This window comes from Stegodyphus dumicola, chromosome 9 (assembly GCF_044657685.1).
Source record: "Stegodyphus dumicola isolate Sdum_Otavi_A_Nest chromosome 9, ASM4465768v1".
NCBI lineage: Eukaryota > Metazoa > Arthropoda > Arachnida > Araneae > Eresidae > Stegodyphus > Stegodyphus dumicola.
Window position 1 is genome coordinate 85405980 of NC_140776.1, and position 21674 is coordinate 85427653.

The 21674-nt window shown below is 31.0% G+C and overlaps 1 protein-coding gene across 2 annotated transcripts in view; it reads right to left on the reverse strand.

Annotated features, from left to right (window-relative positions):
* Window positions 1-5843: 5843 nt before the first annotated feature.
* The window catches only part of LIMK1 (LIM domain kinase 1), an 85391-nt gene continuing 69560 nt past the window's right edge, over window positions 5844-21674 (reverse strand). For both annotated transcript variants that reach the window (XM_035353502.2, XM_035353501.2), the window contains exon 14: window positions 5844-9045. The gene's annotated coding sequence lies outside the window, so the exon portion shown is untranslated. The remainder of the gene's footprint in view (window positions 9046-21674) is intronic.

Below are 21674 nucleotides of genomic sequence, written 5' to 3' on the forward strand. Positions count from 1 at the left end.
AATACAATGTGTACAAGAAAATCCAAGATATTTTTGTAAAATATTTTAAAGAGTCAATCTGCGTTAGTAATATATCTGAAACCTCCTGCTCAATTAAAAGGAGTGTTCTGCATATATTCATGTAAATGTCTGTAATGTAAAATAATAGGAAATGAAATGTTGTTGGTACGTATTAAACTGGGGTAGACAATAATAAGAAATTTCATATTGTTTCGTATGTATTTGAACTAAACTGGCTAGAGATGTCCATATATTAGTTCAAGTAGATTTTATGTTGTGAAAATTTATTTTTTCTGAATTAGAAGGTTTAATTCAAAGTCAGTAGATCTTTAAAAAATCCGTATAAGTCCGTATTTATTTTTAGGAAAAACAGAATCAGAAATATTAACAGGGATATGTTTTAAAAACATGATAAAGGTTAAATGTAAGGTAAAATGTCTAAATGGAAAATAGAAAGTTAAAAATTTACATTTGTTTGACACATTTCGTGAATCCTTTGAACAAAAATGAGACGTGTAAAAGAGAATCCGCGACGTTTTTGTATAGTGTTTCAAAAAGTTAGTATAATACGTTAGAAGAGAAAGTTCGGAGTATCACCTGTTAAGTGTTAGTAGTATGGTGTTAATACATTAGAAGATAAAGTTTTGTATATCTTTAGTAGCGTAAAAAAATAAGAAGAAATATAATATGCTAATTAAGCTGTATGGAAGGAACATCGTACTTATTGGTTTAAATTTACAGAAAATATTATCCATAAAAGCCTGTACAGGGAAATTATATGCGTGTAAGTTTCAGCTTAAATTTCATAGACAGAGAAATATATACTATGTAACTTTACGCTTAAGTTTCAGCTTAAATTTCATAGACAGAGAAATATATACTATGTAACTTTACGCTTCGAGAAATGGAGGTGTAACATCAATAAATATTTAAAACACTAAGAAAAAAACTTAAGAGGAAAATAAAAGAAAGAAAAAGAAATGAGAGAAGAAAATTCTTCAATGAATTAAAAAAATACTTTTATATAAAAGAAAAATTAAAAATTACTTCTTGAAGTGAAATATAGGAAAAAAAAACCGAGTTCGTAAAAAATAAATAAAAAATCATATGAAATAAGTACAACTTTTGTAAAGCAAATAAAGTGAAAAATGTAAAACATGGAAAGGAAAGATTAAACTGAAGGGAAAAAAAAACCTTTTGTAAAATAAAAAGACGAAGAAAAAAAAAATTAAATTGTGAAAACGTATTACTATTATAAAATCTATTACTTTTGCAAGTTAAACGTAGGGGAAAAGAATGCAAAACTTAAAAATGTGGAAAAAAAAGAAAATCTTATGTTTATATATAAAAAATATGGTGTGAAAATTAATACATTTAATTTAACGGCGAGAAGAAAAAAAATTACGTAAATTATGTTTGTAAGATAAGGAAATGAGAAATTTAAAATATCTTAACCTAAAATAGAAACAAAATAAATTTAAAGTTATGGATTCATTCATTATCGAGGATGTACAAATGTCTGAGTAAGTTGGAACAGAATTGCCTATGTGCAATCCATCAGCCTCGTATTGGTTTCCGCTAAGTCAGATGAACAAAGAGGATAGATACGATCAAATAATAGGATTCAGGAGATAAAAGCACGGCGTTGTGTTATCGTCCACGTTTCGCACGCCATAGATGGCCAAATGCATGAAATTTACATGTAAATACATGAACGTTTTTCATTAAATACTACTATATTATGTCAAATAGTATAATCAATTAAAAATAATGGTTAATAACTTCGTCAGGACCCACGAGTACCAATCAGAATGCACTATGGGTAAGACTACTGCCCTCTAGCGGTCGTTGCTGAACTATATAGAATGTTCTAGAAATTCTAACATGTATCTGCATGCTGCAATCAGGTTGCGGATTAAGTATAACAAAGCGCAGACATGAAACCGGATTACAACACAAACAGGATGTGGCTGACGTAGCAATAGCAAGATGGTGATAATGCGTGATGACGTCACGATCAGGATGCGACGCGTCCGGGTTTGATGACATAGCAACCCCGCGTGCTCCTCCGTAAATCCCCCTCCTTGTACGGCACACAGTCCCAGCGCCTCATGGCGCAGAACCGGCCTATTATACCTACTGACTTAAATTCTGATCATCTTCCTGTGAACTTCGACTTTTATGGCTTTTATTCCCCGTTAAAGAAACACAGAACTAAGATAAATTGGACCTAAATCTCTGATACTATGCAAGACTTCACTTGCAGAAATAATTATAATCATTGCGGTGATATCGAAGATGAAATTTATAAATTCACCACTAAAATGAAAGATGCAATCAATAATGCGACTTATCCCTGCAAACCTAATTTTCTCTATCTTCTAAATACATAAGAGATATTATTGCAGAGAAGAACAGAAAACATAAGGAATGGTAGCGGTCGGGTGACCCTCGTTCCAAAAGGCACATCAACTTTTTAAGAAGTCCTCAGGATATCCTAACTGCTTCCCGGGACATTGCGACTTAAATGGGATATCCTTAGGATGTGTTGTGTTATGGGGGACACTATAATAAAAATATACTGTACGTGGTATAGATGCAGTACAAACATATGCATAATACGAAACGTTATAGTACAGTTTCCTACTCAAGGAATGTAGTCTGTGACTAATGCTTTGGAAATCTAATGCTAATGACTAATGCTAAATGCTTTGGAAATCGGACTACGCCCACTTTTAGTGGTAGACGTTTTATTAAAGCATAGTGGGGATGGAGTTAAATAAAACGTTTTTTCTTTCATTCCTAATCTTTCGGACGTTTTGGCTTTTCAAGTTAGATCGCTATCTTAGATAAGGATTGTTCGAGACTTGGTGAATTGAAAGGAGGCCTGGCGGTTTTGGATCGCTTTGGTAAGAATTCTATCTTTTGTTTCTTGAGGATGCATTACCGTGCCAACGCAGCCCGTTAGCAGCTTAGGTTATGGAGACGGATGTAACGCGATTAAAGTGGCTACGTAAGTATTACCCAGGAGTAGATGATTACAGAATTAGAGAGAAACTAATGCAGGAGTTAGATGCCCTTAAACAAAACAATTGCCCTGAAAATGATGCTAGGCTAAAAGATTTAAGCGAGCATATTGCTAGTATTACTATCAGTATGGAAAAGGATAATAAAGAAAAAACGGAAGGAGATTCACAAACCCCAAACTCATCCCAAAAAATGGAAAAGGGAAATATTTTAACTAGAAACGCAAGCGACAAAAAACGTAAAAAGCAATCCACCGATAAAGAAGAATTTGTTACGCACAAGCGTACACTATCAAATGAGGAACCGGAATATCCATCTCAAAAAAATTAATTCGATAAGTTAAATGCTGATGACAAAATGGATGATGATAATGACGAACGAACCATTCATTATACCAAAAAAGACCGCAGGTCACATTCCCCCCATCGTCCTCGCAGATTTTGCAGGAAGTTGGGACAAATTAAAAGTTGAATTTGAAAATGATTTAAACATCAAAAAATACACCGGCAATCTGTCAGGCGGCAGACTGACAATCAAGAGTATTTGAATCATATCACTATAGAACCATTACTTCATTGCTAAAAAAGGGAGAAATTCCATTTCACACCTTTAAGCTGAAATCAGAAAAGCCAATAAAAGCTGTCATCAAGAAACTCCCCAAAACATCTGATATTGAGATTCTAAAACAAGAAATCTTGGATTTAGGAATCCCCGTTGAAAAGATAAAGCAGATAACTGCCAAAAAAGATGGAGAAATAATTAAAGTACCCGTTTTCTTAGCGGAGGTGCAAAGAAACTCCCATGGGAAAAAGATATTCGACATAAAGAAACTCCGAGGGTTAGACGTTCTCGTAGTAAACTACAAATCAAAACCAGGCCCTGTGCAATGTCATAAGTGCCAGAAGTACGGACATACACGGGACCTGTGCAACTACACTCTTAGGTGCCTAAAATGCGCAGAAAACCACGAGACGCACTTATGCAAAACGCAAAAAGGTGTCCATGTTCCCATCTGTGTTCTTTGTGGAGAAAATCACGTTTCTTCCTACCGTGGTTGTAAAAAATACCCAATTAATATCCAAAAACGCATTGAGGAAGAAAAGCTGCAAAAAAAGCGCAGGAAGCGCTTTGATTTCCTGTTCAAACTATTTTAGTTTCCACCTCTCCTATTACTTCGGACAAAGCTGCGGAAGTAGCTGTTCGAATTTTAGCTATCAACAACGCGAATATATCTGCCATCCTCTCTAACAATGAATCTTCTTCGGCGAATGCCAACTATTCATCTTGAGCTCAAATTTATGAAAAAATCAAAGCTCTTCGGGAAAAAAAAAAAAAAAAAAAAAAAAAAAAGTGTCCGAACTTCGCCGTTTATCTCGTACCAATTTTGCTGGCCGCAAACGTTCCAAATCGCCATGAGAAAACTTTGTGCTGGAATCATCGAAAATTCAAGCATAATGCAAAAAAGTGCGTTTCTCCGTGCTCCTACAAGGGAAACTTGAAAAAGGAAGAGTAGAGGCGACCGACTCTTTCCATCCTCATACATCACGTCGCCTTTTCAGTAGTGACCGATCAACAGGTAGATGTTTTCTAATAGATTCAGGGAGTGATGCCAGTTTAATTGTTGTAAATAAATCTGAGCTGAAGGCACCAGCACTCGCTAATGGTTTGTCCATCAATGTGCATGGTCGCAAAACAATAACTGTTAATTTTGGTTTAAGACTCAATTTTACTTTCTCTTTTTATATTTGTAATGTTACATGCTCGATCATAGGTGCAGATTTTTTATATTACTTTAACTTACCTCCTGCCAGATGATGTTACTCATACCTCATTCTTAACTCCAGTTTCAACTCCATCCCCATGATGTTTTAATCAAACATCTACCACTAAAAGTTGGCGTAAAGTCCAATTTCCAAAGCATTTAGTCACAGACTACATTCCTTGAGTAGAAACGTTTTGTATTATGCATACATTTCTACTGTATCTATACCATGTACAGTATATTTTATTATAGTGTACTTCATATTCTATATTGCACTATTACATCATCATTTTCTGTATATTTATTGTAATTTGTAATCGTGACTTCCTCACTGGGGGCATACTCTGTAGACAATCAGCAAGAGGTGCAACAACACCTGTCCTGTTACTTCGCAACTTCTGTCTCGCCTCACAGCCTCGTTTTGGCCGAAGCTATTGGAGTGAAAAGATTGCTACGCAATGCTCCCGGTACGAGTCTTGCTCCTGTGTGTATAATAAAAAATATTTTTATATCAATGCTGTTTCATTCAGTTATGGTGTCAGATCAAGCGATACCCCTCGTCCATAGTAACCATCCTTCAATATAATCTATATTGCTATGATTTAAGAACCAGTTTTAAAATCTGGGACTTGTTAAAATAGTAAATTAAAATATTACTAAAGTATTTTAAAAAAAATGGTTTTTAGTGGGTTATCACCCAGAGAATTAAGGAAATAACGAAACAACAGGGGCGTAGCTAAAGGGGGGCAAGGGGGGCATCTGTCCAGAATCCAAGGGGCGCCAAACTGACGTTACGACATTTTAGAATTAAATGTTTTCCATTCTTGGCAAGCAGTAGGGGGTGCGAAATCTTCAGTTGTCCCTGGGCGCTGAAAACCCTAGCTACGACTCTGCGAAACAAGGAATGTTATTTAAATGGATGAGCTTCCAGTTCCTGCAAATATATATATAAATGACAAAATTTTTACTCATTAAAATTGAATACAAGTATTTAAAAATTGCTCACTGTGTCTTGATATATACAAATAACTTAATCAATTAAGAATTCAAGAAATTAAATCATTGTTGAACTTTATTTTGATTTTCTTTGTGTTAATAAAAAATAACAATAAAAATTAACATGCTACTTTTAAAAATATTAACGTACAATATAGCATAAAAACATTAACAAAATATATATACAAATGCAAGATATATTATCATCACAAAACAGCACCAATTGATATTTCTAAAAATATGCTTTACAATAAAAGATAAACCAACAATGTTTGAAAACATTTACCTCACTTAAAAACAGAAATTGTTCACTGGTTAATGTCTCAGTGAAAATCTCATTTGTAATCTGAAAATTTTTATTATGCTAAATATATAACTGTATAAGGAATCTTGCATCAGTAAAAATATTCAATCCTAAGTAAATATTAGGAAATATATATATGAGCACAAAATTGCTAATATGTAATTTTTCAACTTTTAGAATTTACTCATACATAATATTAGCATATCAAACTATTTAAAGTGTTTTGAAATTATCACAGGACTAGTTTAGTTTTACCAAGACAAATGGTAAAAAGTGTATTTCTTTTCCTAATATACCTTTTATATGAAACACAGTAAATTTATTGAAAGATATATGTATTTAAAATACTGCTCAAAAGATATCTGATTATCTCCCTCTGAGCGGTGCGGGTTTTTAGAACTGTCATGAAGACCTATGCTTAAACAGCATTTTTTAGCTAAACATGTATATATTTTTTAGTCTTTATTTTCACAAAATTACATTCATTAAGATGACATTTACATTATTAAAGATAAAAAGAAAGCACAATACCTAAATTATAAGCTAATATGAACCAACTGACAAAAAATCTCATGACTGGATGAAGCCGGTCATGCTGCTCAGAGGGTTAAATTAAAACATAACATCCAATATTTTAACAATGAAAGTTCAAAACCATTTTTATTACTTCATTATAGAATGTGTACAACATATTTAAAAATTTCAACTAAATGAGACTTTTTGATTAAATTTCTGTAGAAAGTGAGGTAATGATCTTGACAACAGTAATGCTTCAGTTGTTTGGCAACAATCAGACATTTTGGCAAAATATTAATCAAGAGTGTATTATTTGTTATAAAAAATAAACTGCTACCAACTCATATTAAACTTTTATTGTACAGAATATCTTCAAACTCACTTTTCCACTAAGGAAAACCAAATTTAAATATTTTCAAGTATGTTAAAATACTTGCCACTAATATTTTTTCATCATTCACATTCATAAAAAATTTTAATAAAATATATGAAGAAAAGAAAAATAACATAGCTTAATAAATGCTTATAATTACTCTTATTATTAAGAGATACTGAGATTCCTTACCGAGATTCCATACAATTCAAATCTCATTTAATAGCACATTATTTTGAAAGCAGAACAAGAAGAATAAAGACATTTTCATTATGTCAGATTTTCATGGTCAATGGCAAAATATGCAATTTCTCCTTTTAAATTATTATTCTGTGCTTGATATCTTATATACTATCCATAACATAAGAACTATTATATAATGAAAATATTACCTCATATCATAAGATGAATTTTTTCAGGCATTTATACTAACTAGTTTGAGGATATAGAGCCATAGAATAATGTAAAAAGTTAATGTAATCACACACAAAACAAGTACAGTATAACAGGAAAAAATAATAATAATAATAATAATAATTCCAGTATACTTGCAACTTAAAAATGCAGTTTGGAATGCTTCCCTTTTTATATGGAAGATGACCTAAAAATGAATTGGTTAGAAAGAAAGAAATTTTTTTTTTCTTTCTTTTTTAACCAGTTCATTGTTAGGTCATCTTCCATATTTACAATGTTTTAACATTAAAAATTACAATTAACTTCACTTAGAATAACTTGATAGTCAACTAACTTGCAATTTACTGCTCTGATTGAAAAATAAAGGAATTATATTTTCCCTTTCTTTAATTTTTAAAGAACAATCAAAGTCTTGTACACGAGCTTAACAAGACATAAGCATTCAGAAACAAAACTTCAAGTTAAGAGAAATTATTTTTAGTATGTATAATTAAGAAATCTGAAAATAAAATACTCTAGGTCCTGATTACTTATTACAATTTAACTACTGTTTAATTTATCTTGAAACTTGTGTCATCTTGGATAAAGAACTAGATCTAGTAAAGGCAAAAACCTGTATCCTGGATTTTATCAGACAAATTTTAATAATAATAAAATGCATCATATGCAGTTATGACTGAATGCAGCAAAATTTCTTTGCGATTCTAGTATGTGAAAAAATTAAATATTAAGTAAAAATTTTTAAATAATTAATAGGTTAAGCTTAAAATAAATTTCCTTCTATGAAAACATTTAATTTTAAATGATCTAGTTTATCTAAAATATATCTTTGTACTTTCTTTACCTATATATTTTATGTACAAATTATTTTAATGAAAAATAAAATACAAGGTTTTCCAACTACAAAATATTTAAGCTATTTTTATACTACATATAAAAGCAGCTTTTAAATGCTCAATGTAAAAATCTGCAATTCTAAACATAAATACATTTAAAAATAATCAATGAAATGACATGCATTAAAATTATAATTAGCATTTAAACTAATTTCTATAAGCTGATTCTCACATACTTTGAGTGTAATTTTACAGGCAATTTTGTATTTAAGAATCATGTTTATAGGTGCACAGCACTTTCAGCTTTCTAAATAGTGTATAGCTGTAAAAAATTGAAAAACAGACTGATGTTCATATTTAATTCAATGTTCACATAAAGCAAAATATAAGCACTAAGTGCAGATTATATAAGGGTAAAAAAATAATGATAATGAAAAACTTAAACTAATACTAGTGATACTGACATAGAAATAATGAGCTTATCTACATATTTTTTTTCTTTTAAAAATAACAAGAAACATATATATCACATTACATGCTTAATCAGAATTCAAAAGAATGCTCGGAATGTCATTTTCCCATTAATGTTATAAAACATACATAAAAACATGAACAAAAACTGAATACTCTAAGTTCCTTTTGCAAATACAGCTTATAAAACAATGCATTTGTATTTTACAAACTATTGATACAAAATAGCTACTTCTTTTGATTAAAAACTATGCTACTTAATTCTATACACATTTATACATTGAGATTCAAAGTAAATGTAACAAGAGAGGCCATTTGCTTTGTCTGAGCTCAAAATTCGATGGACCTGTAAATATAAAATATTTTGAATGAATATTTAAACTTCATAAAATTTATTAGCTTCAACAAAATTATATCATACTGAACTCCTGATTATCCAACTGCAGATTATTCATTTTCAGGAGAATTAGTGCATTAAGTAAATAAGTAAGTAAAAATAAAACAAAGGAGAAAGGGAAGGTGAGATAGACAAATATGAAAATGCCAGAATTTAAGCAATAATCACCCTCTGTATCAGCCTTAACGTTTTCTGCCTGCACTAACCCTCTTCCCCACAAAAAAACATAAGCGTAAGTCTTATGGAAATAAAAAAACAGAATATTTGATATGTTAATGTGCTGAAATCATAAAAGCAGAATGATTTTGTTTCTTAACTGGGGATTTATTTCTGGAGTTTCTTGAAAAAGACAAGGAGAGTGAACATGTACCCTCAAGTTAAAGGATTTTCAGTGAGAATCTTTTATTAGATTTAATTCTAATAATCATTTGATATTTTGCATTTGATCAGAAAGCTTTTATTTGTGAATATATGCTTCAATCTGAAATGTTTTAATTAAAAGTATTTTGACATGTGTTTATTAATCTTATACAAGAACAAATGAGCCTAAGCAACCAGTTAGATAGAGGGAAAAAAAATACCATTTTAAGAATTAAAAAAAAAAAAAAATGGATAGAGAGAAATAAGCTAAAGAAAGAAGAATCAATTCACAAATTTACTATAGAATTGGGATTTAGAATTATGACTTCAAGGAAAAGAAAGAAAAAAATTGCCTGAGATTTGCAAGTGACTCTGACACTATAATTATGGCAAATTTGAAGAAGTCATTTAAAAATTCTTTGTTTTCAAAACTTGATCTTTGTTTCATTCAATGGATCAATCAAAACTAGCAAAAGGCATTCTTATCTCAGGAACAATGAGCATGGTAAAAGGATTATTTCCATTTTTTACCGAAGGTTTCTTTTCATTATGTTCAGAAATCTTAAATTATTTCATTATTTATATTTAATTTTAATATAATGCTATTTGAAAAAAATAAATATTATATTTATACTGCATTTATGACTATTTTTAGTTAGCTGGATTTCATGATGTACTACATACAGGTACATGCAATATTTAAAACATTTGATATGATTATTTTTATATTTCAGGTTGTTTTTAGATTATTTGTAATTACCTAAGATACAATTAGTATGGATCATCATAAATTAAATACAATTATGTATTACATTATACATAAAATAACACCTAGTAAAAGAATCAGAGATCAGGTACTTCTAAATTTAAGTCTGAAATCTCCATAAATAAGAAAACTATGCATATGCTGTTATTTTCAAAAATGTAACAGTTTGGGAACGCATGCTTAAAAATTCGTAGAAATTTTCAGCAATGCATTGTATAAATATTGCAAAAGTATGCAATGAAAGCAGTTTCAATATACACGTTTAAAAAATATCATACAAAGGGTCCAATTTGTGACATGCATGTAAAAAATGAGCAGTTGCTAAATTTAAAAATGTCAATAATTGTAAGGGTTCATAGCGAAACTTGTACTGCTTTCACCAATCGGCGGAGGTGTGAAACCAAGCAACTAGGAGTACAATAACAGATCAAAGTCAAATCAGGGGTACAAAAACAAGGGGGGGAATTTATTCTTCAAGTTTAATTATAAAAATTACATACATGACATAAATTATTGAATTCAAATTATCTGTTCTTTATAAACAGAGCAGAAAATATATCACTAATAATAAAAATTAGTATAAACAAAATCTCAGACTGTACTGTATATTTCTACTATGATCAAGAAAGATTGAACAAAGAAATTGTTTTATTTGATTACAGCTCAGTACATTATCTGCTTAAGGAGAGGGATGCCGTGCAGGACCTTCCAAGGGAAACTGACTTGTATCCACATTAAACATGAAGAAAACAATGAAAATACCCAAGCAGCCAGCCCATTCGCTTGGAATTGTTCAGCAACTTTTCTGCTTGGCTGTTGATTGGCCAATTGATTGAATGGATAAGTCATAAAATGATAAAAATGAATACTTTTCAATTAAAATATAAATGAGCCATCAAGTACATGGCAAACTTCATGCAAAAAGAGATAAAGATTCAATGCATGCAGGGGGGGGAATTTTTGTGACAAATTGAAATGCAGGATAATTCAGAATTTCATGGAATAATATGTGCAAGATTAAAACCAAATGGGGAAAAAATATGATGCACCAAATTTGTCAAATCAAATTTAGAGGTGAATATAGCTGTCTAGAATTTTAATGTTTGTACAATATTAAAACAAGTATATAAATTTTAACTATGAAGTATTCATTACAATAACCTAATGCTTCTTTATAATTTAATGAACAGATATGGGAAATACTAAAATAAAATACAAAAAATTATGAATGTAACATTTAGAATTCTAATTTAAACATCAAATATTCATGTGAGCCATTATCCAGTTCAAAACAGTTAAATCATTCTTTTTAAAACAATATATATATATAAAACTGTTAAAGAAGTTTTTTTTTAAGAATGCTTTAAACTATAAAAAGATACATATGCTGATGATCTCTGATTAGGGTTTTCATCTGATGTAAGCATTTACTTAAATATGCTTTAATTTTATGCAATAATAGTCTTGAAAAGCAAAATTTGAAAGCAAATCAGGAGCAGTTCCTTAACTTTCAACACTTGTCTACACCACACAATAACACGAGAATTTAAAAAAGAAAAATCTATTTTGCTCAATCTTATATACAAACACTTTAGCCATTTTATTTGTAAGAAGAGTCGTAATTTTGCTCAAAGCTGAATCCAATCCTATTCATAAACTTAATACTTGACAGCTAAGTTTTAAGATTAAATTTAATGACTGGAATGATGAGTATACCAAAATAGCAGATTTAAGAATTCCTGATGTCAGAACACCACGTCATTTGTAAAGTCTCATTTAACACTATAGTTAAAAGTATGAATAGGGTATGTAATATTTTTCAAACTTTTTTATCTTGCACTTTGAAACAGCATCAAGATTGCCATTAACAGAGGATTTTTTTCTAAGATCTTGAATAAAGCCTTTAAAAAATTTTTGTCTTCTCATCAAAGAAATTCTCCCATCAGAAAAATATTAATTACTTTATTGTCATTTCACTCCATCCTTCTATTAGTTATGGATTCTTCAGAAGTTCAGTTTTAAGGTAATTTTTTTCATCTACCAAATAAAATTAATTGTTTAATTCTTAAAGATCCCCTCTCCTAATTATGTTCAAGGGGAATTTTTCTATCTGTATACATACTGCACTAATAGCATATCTTGTCAGTGTAGTTTGGGGTATATCAGGAAAAACTAAAAGCATGTTAATATTTCACATCAAGGAACTTGAATCTTATGTCTGACATGGAAGTATAAACAAATCTTCAATAATAAATCACAGTTGGATACTTAGTCCCAATTTTGACACTCTAGTTCTGGAAAAATTATTCACAAAGCTTCTTTGGTTAGTGGATTGGATTTCCTTAAAGCTTTTCATATTCAATAAATCTTTCTTCTTTAGTTAATGATATTAATTTATATTCAGTCCCTCCTACACTTTTAAAACTCTAATATATTAGTTTTTCACATATCATTATTATTTTCCTCGAAAGATGGCACCATGTTCATATTTGCTTTGCTCTGTCAATTGCTTTGACATAAATAACAGCAATTGCTCATTTTATTTTGCAGAATTTCTTTGCTCCTGATATAGATGGATCCAGATGGACCTGTGCCTGATCACCCTCAAAATCAATCATTTTATTAAAATTCTACATCAACATAAGGTTGCTGTTTTTCTTAATTCAAAATATTATATTCGTGTGTTTCTCTTCTACAATAACACATGCTGGCTGCTTCCATACTTTTACATCAGCAATGTATGAGGGCTAAATTAACCATATACAGACATCTATTCAAAGAACTCATATTGGCTATATTGTATATATACTCATATTGTATATAGCTGATCCTAGAGCTGAGCATATGGCATCATGACTGTTATCTCAGCAATGAAATGCAATAACCATACAATTCCTCCATTAAGACAACACAGCACTTTAATTTGTTTTTCAAACATTAGATAGATATATTCTAACTGCCAAAGGTACTCATGATGATGCTAAAAATCCTAATCGAAAACTAACACAGGCTCACTTAAAACCTATATGTCATAGTTTCAGGACCGCACCAGGATAATGAAGGTAATGTTTCAATCATGGAAGTTTTTAATGGCATTATATGAAAACTAAAAGTATTCAGTCATACTATACTAATAGGAGAATTGCCGCTATCAATAGCTTAATTTTGGAAATACGCAATTACATTCACTATAGCTCAGGTTTATTACTTTTAGTGATTCTACATAACTGGGTATCAAGAGCAACTTTACGCTGGCAACACTTCTTACTGTATCAGTAGCAGAATATGGTTATAACAAATTAAAATGGCAACAACTAGCACCAATTAATAAAAGCATTAAATTAGTTAGCAATACTAATTAATTAATATAACATTTTAAATAATTTGGTTTAAATACTATGGCTATTTCATTAAATTAGTTTAAGAAAAGTCAGAGATTGCAAAGAAAACCCATAGTAAAACAGTTATGGAGATTCAAATTGGTTGAAGTAATATTCATAATATAATGCGGTTGTTACACTATTTACATTGGTACTGAATGATTTTTTTTTAAACTTACATAGAATCTGAGAAAACAACTGCAACTTATTGTACACAAATAACAAAACTAAAAAATGAATATTTGAAAAAAAGTGAAAGCTCTTACAACTGATAACGAATATAAAATGAAAATTAACTTGGATCTTTTTAGTCTCCTCCTCAAAACAAATTCAAAAATCACAGACTTTACATGGCTAAAGGATTATAAATGCTATGAAACTACAATATTCAGCAATACAAGATGGAACAATCTGATACGTTGTAGAATTTGTAAATAATACAAATAGTTTCTTATGAAATGAATAGAAATTGAATGTGCATATTCATTTCATGACAAACTGCCAACTACCCACATTATTTACAAAACAATAGAATTCCTTTAATCCAGACACTTTGGGACCAAGGGTTGTGAAAATCAGTACATTTTTGGATTAAAGGTCATAAGTTTTATTTATATTGCCCTATTTCTAATTTTTACACTACATTTGGATTATTTGCAAATAAAGAGAACTAACTAGAATAAATGCCTACATTGAGGAAATAAAATAACAAGAATAAATGTCTACATTAATTAAGAATTCTTTGATACAAAACCATAATATATTTCAATATAATCATATACGTACATTAATACTATGATTACATTCTGGAACATCACCTTTATTGTTGCTTGTTTAAAGACTTAAGGATTCTTTTATTACTCCTTTCTACATATTTTTTTCATTTCCTCCTGTGTTATAAAAGGCACTGTTGGCCTATTACTGAATTATCATCAAAAGTAATTTTTGCATTCTCATAATCAGGCTCAGTATCAGAATTTCATCAACTGTACTTAAAATAACCGAAATAATTTCTTCACCAATCAACTGCACTGTAATAGGAGTTTCATCTTTGGTATCCCTCCAGTCTAAAATATTTTTTTTCTGTTAAAAGTCCAGGCAAATCTAAAGCCTTGTTTTTGGCAAAAAAAAGCAGTTTTGCTGCTTTTTCTTCAGCATGTAACCTAAAACCTATAAGCATGTAGTACTGCTATTTTCAGTTTCAACAAGTATCAGTAACTAAGTTAATGATTTTTTTATTTTTTTTTTAAATGTCCCAAAACAAAGAAGTTGCTTAGGTTTTACACAAAAGTGTAATTTAAATCTTAACTGGGAGCTGATTTATGATGTTAAAACTTTGTCAAGATGAGGCTCAAATTATAGGATTTCCGAATTTAAAGGAAAAAGAAAATTATTAAAGGTTTCAGATTTTAATGGTCATCAAAAAGGATTTATTAGGGTTTTTTACTCTCTCGTTGAAATCACAGTCTACTTGTCTGCTCTCGAATTCACTCCTGCTAACCCCCCCTTTTTTTGTCTTTTAGCTTTATTATTCAGCACAATTTTCTTTGCACTTATATCATATACAGTTCAAGAGAAAAATCACAAAATTTTTAAAAGTTGTATAGCAGTGTACGCTTAGAATTCTTGATGCAGTGTTAAATGTTGGCATACATTTATATATTTTTTTCAGTCAATTCATCATATCAATATTCAGTTTTCTTGGTGTAATAAAAAATGTTTCTGTCTTAACTTTTGATGTGTTAATTTTATTTATTAAATATTACGTTCTTTGTTCTCAGGCCACATAAAATCCAGTTCAATAGCAAAATTACAAAATGTGCATCTTTAAAATTCCCAATAGAGCATTAGAGGTTGCCATACATATTTTTAAATTCGCTACATTATTTCTTTAAAAACTAATTGCTCGCGAAGGTAGCGACCTGAAACAGTTGTCATAAAAAAGAAAAAGTATATAATTATTTTAATCAGTCCAGCTACTGTAATTTCATAAAAATATTGAATATTTCTGGTTAGACATCTCATGATTTTAACACATTCATTTAAAACAATCACAATAAAAAGTAGAAACAAATATTCTAAAAAACTGTGTTTATTGCTAAATAATTTAGTTATTACTCAGTAAGTTTCCAGATTAATTTTGAAAGTATCTTAGGCTTTACTGAATGGCAAGATGTTGGCGTGTGAAACATAACAGTATTCTATTTCAGGTCATATTAACACACTGCTTTCATAGAGCCAAATTTGTTAATTAACATTGAAAGATAAAAATATCTTACATTTTTCTGAATGGCAAAAGTCCCATGCAATGGAGGAACAAGTAATATAAAAAAAAATTTTTTTTAAATTTCTACTTAGTCCACAAAGTAAAATTTTATTTTAGTTACTTTTTATTAATATTATTAAAATTTTTTTGTTTCTAATTTATGAAGCTGATGGAGGTCTATAATTTCTCATTCTATTTATCTCTTGTAATGCTTCATTATTGCAAAGACCCTTTCCAGCGAGTTTCGAGCAGTTCAGTTCTTCAATTAATATTCCATCTAATGATTTCACGCGACTCAAAGTAACATATGCTTGACCAGATGCGAAGAGTTTTTGTCCTAGATATATTACTGCATAATCTACAATGTTACCTTGCATCTTATGTACTGTTGTTGCCCATGATAGTATTAATGGTAGCATTCTTCATTCAGCTGTACCGTAGCTGCATTTTGGTGAAAAATTACACCGATATTGGCTCAATTCTGTGAACTCCATTATTGCCAAAGTTCACAGTTTAACACTTGATCAAGTTTTAAGTAATGAAATGATCAAGTTGAACAATGCCAAACATCTGTATGTACATTGTACAGATTGTTCAACTTGAAACTAGCCTATTAACATCAAATGTCATCCACAGGGTTGCCACTCAAACAGGAGAATGAAATTCCCTAACTTTTCCAGGTTTTCCAGGTGTGTTTCAAGAAAATTCCAGTCTATCCGCGTAATGTACGTTGGCTGTGGTTGAGGTAAATTAATTATGGTATTACTTGTATTGTGTAGCAAATTCACTTAATTATTCAATAAGTCCCAGAGGACATTTATTCTTAATTATTCTTGGTATACTTTGTTTGATAATTTTGTTTAGTTTTCCACTTAAGATACTTAATAAAATTTAAGATATATATATTGGATAACAAATGTATGTTTTATTTAATTATTACTCATGATCATCACCAGTTCAACATGAGGCTAATCCAGTCCTTATAAATCACAACGCAATGCTAAATAGTTAGGTTAGATTTTAGGTAAATTTAATTTGCGTGAGGTATGTTCTTAAAAGGCACCTTAACACTTGAAAACACAAATATAATTATAATAGTTGTTGTTTTCTCCACTGAAGATTGAGATTAGAATCTTCCCAATCTGGAATAAAATAAGGCTTTTTTTTGCAGACATTCTGCAGCTAAACGAAAGAAAGAAATCTATTTTAATAAATTGAGGTATTTTATATTTATTTCGCAGCATACATAAGGAAAAAATATGTGCATTAAATTTCGTGATGGTATGTCATCATACTGCTATAATTAATTTCAGGATTATGCCAGAGAAAATTTCCTGAAATTTGGAAATATTATTTACTAATAATAAATAAATTTAGAGGGAAGAAGCAACATTAAATTATATGAATAACATAAAAATAATTACTTAAAAATTGAATTAGAATAATCAACGATATTTTAGCGAATATAGTTATATTACATGGCTAGCCTAGATGACTGATTACTATTTTTTTATTTTACTGCAAAATGGCAAGGTATTTATTAAAAAGGAAAAAAAAAAAAAAAAAAAAAGGTTTAAAAAGATTTTGCGGTAAAATTCTAGTATACGGTAATGCTTTGGCACGATTTTAAAAATTGTCGCCAAGACCAAAATGACCCGTTTACTGCGCATCAAGATGTCGCCAAATCCCATTATTATTATAACCAAAGAACGTCTATGTAAAGAAGAAAAGGTTCCATACAAGTAAAATGCTATTACGCCGCTAGAATGCGGAGGGAAAATTTGCCAAGGGATTTGGCGACGGAACCTGGCGGCCAGAATTTCCCTCTCCGCGATGTGTACAGGAAATTGAGAAACACGTGTTAAGAAGAAACGCTTTTTAACAAAAAGAAAACTACGAAAATCCGTTTTTAAATTATTGCGAAAACGTTTCTTCTTGGATTTACGTTTCTTCTTGGATTTTTCGCAATAATTTTAAAAACGGATTTTCGTAGTTTTTTTTTTTTTCCCCCCCCCCCCTGAAAATAACTAATCTATGAATTAATTTACTAGCGCCGAAAAATATTTTCTTTTCCTTTAGAGTTTAACCACTTGCGCTAAGACTAAACTTCACAGTTGCGGTGCCGTGTGCTACAATATAACAAGCCGTAAAGTGTCTCATTTGCGCCGCTCCGCATCTGCGAGTGCAATCCAGAGCTGTAACTCGAGAAATAAACAATCTCGTTGTTAGGCGACGTGTGCACCACGTTATTTTCATTTTTGCGATAAATGCTTATCGACGTGGTGTTCACGTCGCTCGCGGTTTGAGACAAAAGCATCTCGACGTGCGTGGCACGTCTTTTTTGCGCAAGTGGTTAAACAAATTTTAAACGATATTCATTTTATGAACTCTTGATAACGTGACCTTCGAACTTCGACACCGGTTTCGAGCTTTGGCGACAGATATATCAGACATGCACAGCTGTTTTCCCTCTATGATGGAACGGAGCCGGAGCCACAGCCACGTCTGTTGCAGAGAGGTTTTCCTTCTTTACAATACATATTCTTTGATTCTAACCTCCATGGTACCGTATACTAGGATTAAACCCATTTTGTTTTATATGAGAACAGGTACTTTCTTTACTTCATGCACTGCACATGCGATTCTCGAGAATAATGGAAACCAAAAGTTGCGGGAAAGTTGCTTTGCCTTTCTAAAAGACAATCAAATTGGAGCTGCGAAAATTGGCTCTATGCCAGCTACCCGAATGACACTCACGTGATACATAATTCGCCAAAAAAGTTACCTCTTCCGACGTCGGCGCAAAAATCGCTTTTTTTGGCGGGATCGTTGTATGAACTTCCCTGACTTTTACAGATTTTGACAAAAATACTTAAATTCCCTGACTTTTCCCTGAATATTTTGGTCAATTTTCGAATTCCCTGACTTTTCCCGGTTCTCCCGGTTTTCCAGGTAGCGTGGCAACCCTGCATCCACTACAAGTTTAAAAAAATGTATGTTAACTTGAGTGGATGAATAAAAAGTATCTTATTAATGATTGAAAATTTGAACAAGATATAGGAAAAGGGTCAGTTAATAGTAGGAATTTAAAAAAATGTTTTAATTTCAAAGTGTTGTGACTGCTTGCTTTCAAATAATTAAGCTTGTTAATCAAAAATTCATTAAAATTTTACAAAATATGAAATAAATAATAAACCAAATTCAAAACTTGGCTTCCAGTGTACGTGTTTGGGGGAAGGACTACGTTATTCAAATATCGATGGCTCTAGGTATTGTCATTTTTAACAAGGCAAGGAACATATGCAGATTTCTCATTATATAATTTCTTTAAAAATAATACACAGTGATAATCATATCAATATTATTTGATTCTATTACTTGGTCATCTTTGCTCTCCATCTTTAGAGATTTTGGCATCTCAAAATATTTACAGATTCAATTTTAGTTATTTTAACGAAAGAAAAGTTATTTACTTATTTAATAAGAATATTTTTATTGAAGGTAGAGTTTATCAAGGAGCCCACAGGGTTTTTGTAGTGCTCCACAGCTCCGAAACTCTGTAACATATGGATCAATAAAGAAACAGGTTCCAAATGATATAAGAATCCTATCAGGGTTGCCATTCAAAGAGAATGAAATTCCCTGACTTTTCCAGGTTTTCCAGGTATGTTTCAAGAAAATTCCAGTCTATCCGCGTAATGTACGTTGGCTGTGCTAAGAGGTAAATTAATTATGGTACTACTTGTACTGTGTAGCAAATTCACTTAATTATTCAATAAATCCCAGAGGACATTTATTCTTAATTATTCTTGGTACACTTTGTTTGATAATTTTGTTTACTTTTCCACTTAAAAAACTTAATAAAATTTAAGATATATACATTGGATAAAAACTGTACATTTTATTTAATTATTACTCATGATCATCCCCAGTTCAACACGAGGCTAATCCGGTTCTTATAAATCACAACGCAATGCTAAAAGTTAGGTTAGATTTTAGGTAAATTTAATTTGTGTAAGGTGTATTCTTAAAAGGCACCTTAACACTTGAAAACACAAATATAAGTATAATAGGAATTGTTTTCTCCACTGAAGATTGAAATTAAAATCTGCCCAATCTGGAATAAAATAAGCCTTTTTTTGCAGGCATTCTGCAGCTAAACGAAAGAAAGAAATCTATTTAATGATATTTTTTTACTAAATTGAGGTATTTTATATTTATTTCGCAGCATACATAAGGAAAAAATATGTGCATTAAATTTCGTGATGTCATCATACTGCTAGAATTAATTTCAGGATTATGCCAGAGAAAATTTCCTGAAATTTGGAAATATTATTTACTAATGATAAATAAATTTAGAGGGAAGAAACAACATTAAATGATATGAATAACATAAAAATAAAGATAATTACTTAAAAATTTAATTAAAATAATCAACAATATTTTAGCGAATATAGTTATCCAAGATGATTGATTACTATTTTTTTATTTTACTGCAAAATGACAAGGTATTTATTTATTAAAAAGAAAAGAAAAAAAACATTTTGCGGTAAAATCCTAGTATACCATACGGCCTTCGCATGATTTTGAAAATTGTCGCCAAGAACAAAATGACCCGTTTACTGCTCATCATCATGTCGCCAAATCCCGTTATTCTGACCAAAGAACGTCTATGTAAAAAGGCGGAGGGAAAATTTGCCAAGGGATTTGACGACGGAACGGCCAGAATTTCCCTCTCCGGAAATTGAGAAACACGTGTTAAGAAGAAACGTTCTTTGACAAAAAAGAAAACTACGAAAATCCGTTTTTAAATTATTGCGAAAAATCCAATTTTCGTAGATCCCCCCCCCCGTCAAAATAACTAATCCATGAATTAATTTACTTGCGCCAAAAAATATTTTCTTTTCCTTTAGAGTTTAAAGACATTTTAAACGATATTCATTTTATGAACTCTTGATAACGTGACCTTCGAAGTTCGACACCGGTTTCGAGCTTTGGCGACAGATATATCGCGCATGCACAGCTGTTTCCCGCTATGATGGAACCGAGCCACGTTTGTTGCAGAGAGGTTTTCCTTCTTTACAATACATATTTTTTTAATTCTAACCTTCATGGTACCATATACTAGGATTAAACCCATTTTGTTTTATACGAGAACAGGTACTTTCTTTAGTTCATGCACTGCACATGCGATTCTCGAGGTTACTTGAAACCAAAAATTGCGGGAAACTTGCTTTGCCTTTCTAAAAAGACAATCAAATTGGAGCTGCGAAAATTGGCTCTATGCCAGCTGCCCGAATGACACTCACGTGATACACAATTCGCCAAAAAAGTGATCTTCTTTCTTTAATTTCAGTCCATGAGTTTTACATCTCTCGAAGAAATTTTTTAAATTATTTAAATGTGTATCATCATCCACCCGTTATCCGCGCATCATCCCTGAAGACCTTACAGCCTTCTATTCCGTGGAATAGTCCTTCTACGTAACGTTGCTAGATTGCCAGCACTGCATTTAGCCCGAACATTAATCTCTTACACTTATATAATCCCTTCTGTGCGTTTATTGCTAGCAATTTTTGAGTCTCAGGGTGTACTTTCATTTGTAAATAAGCATGTTTAAAACCAATTTTCGAAAAATGCTTTCCTCCTGCTCAAACATGAAAATATTTCCTCTATGGTCGGCAAAGGATGTTGATGTGTAACAGTTGCTGGGTTTACTATCACCGAGTAGTCGGAACAGAGTCGTATAGAGCCGTCCGGCTTAACTACTGGTATTACCAGAGTTGCCCATTCGGAAGTTTTAACC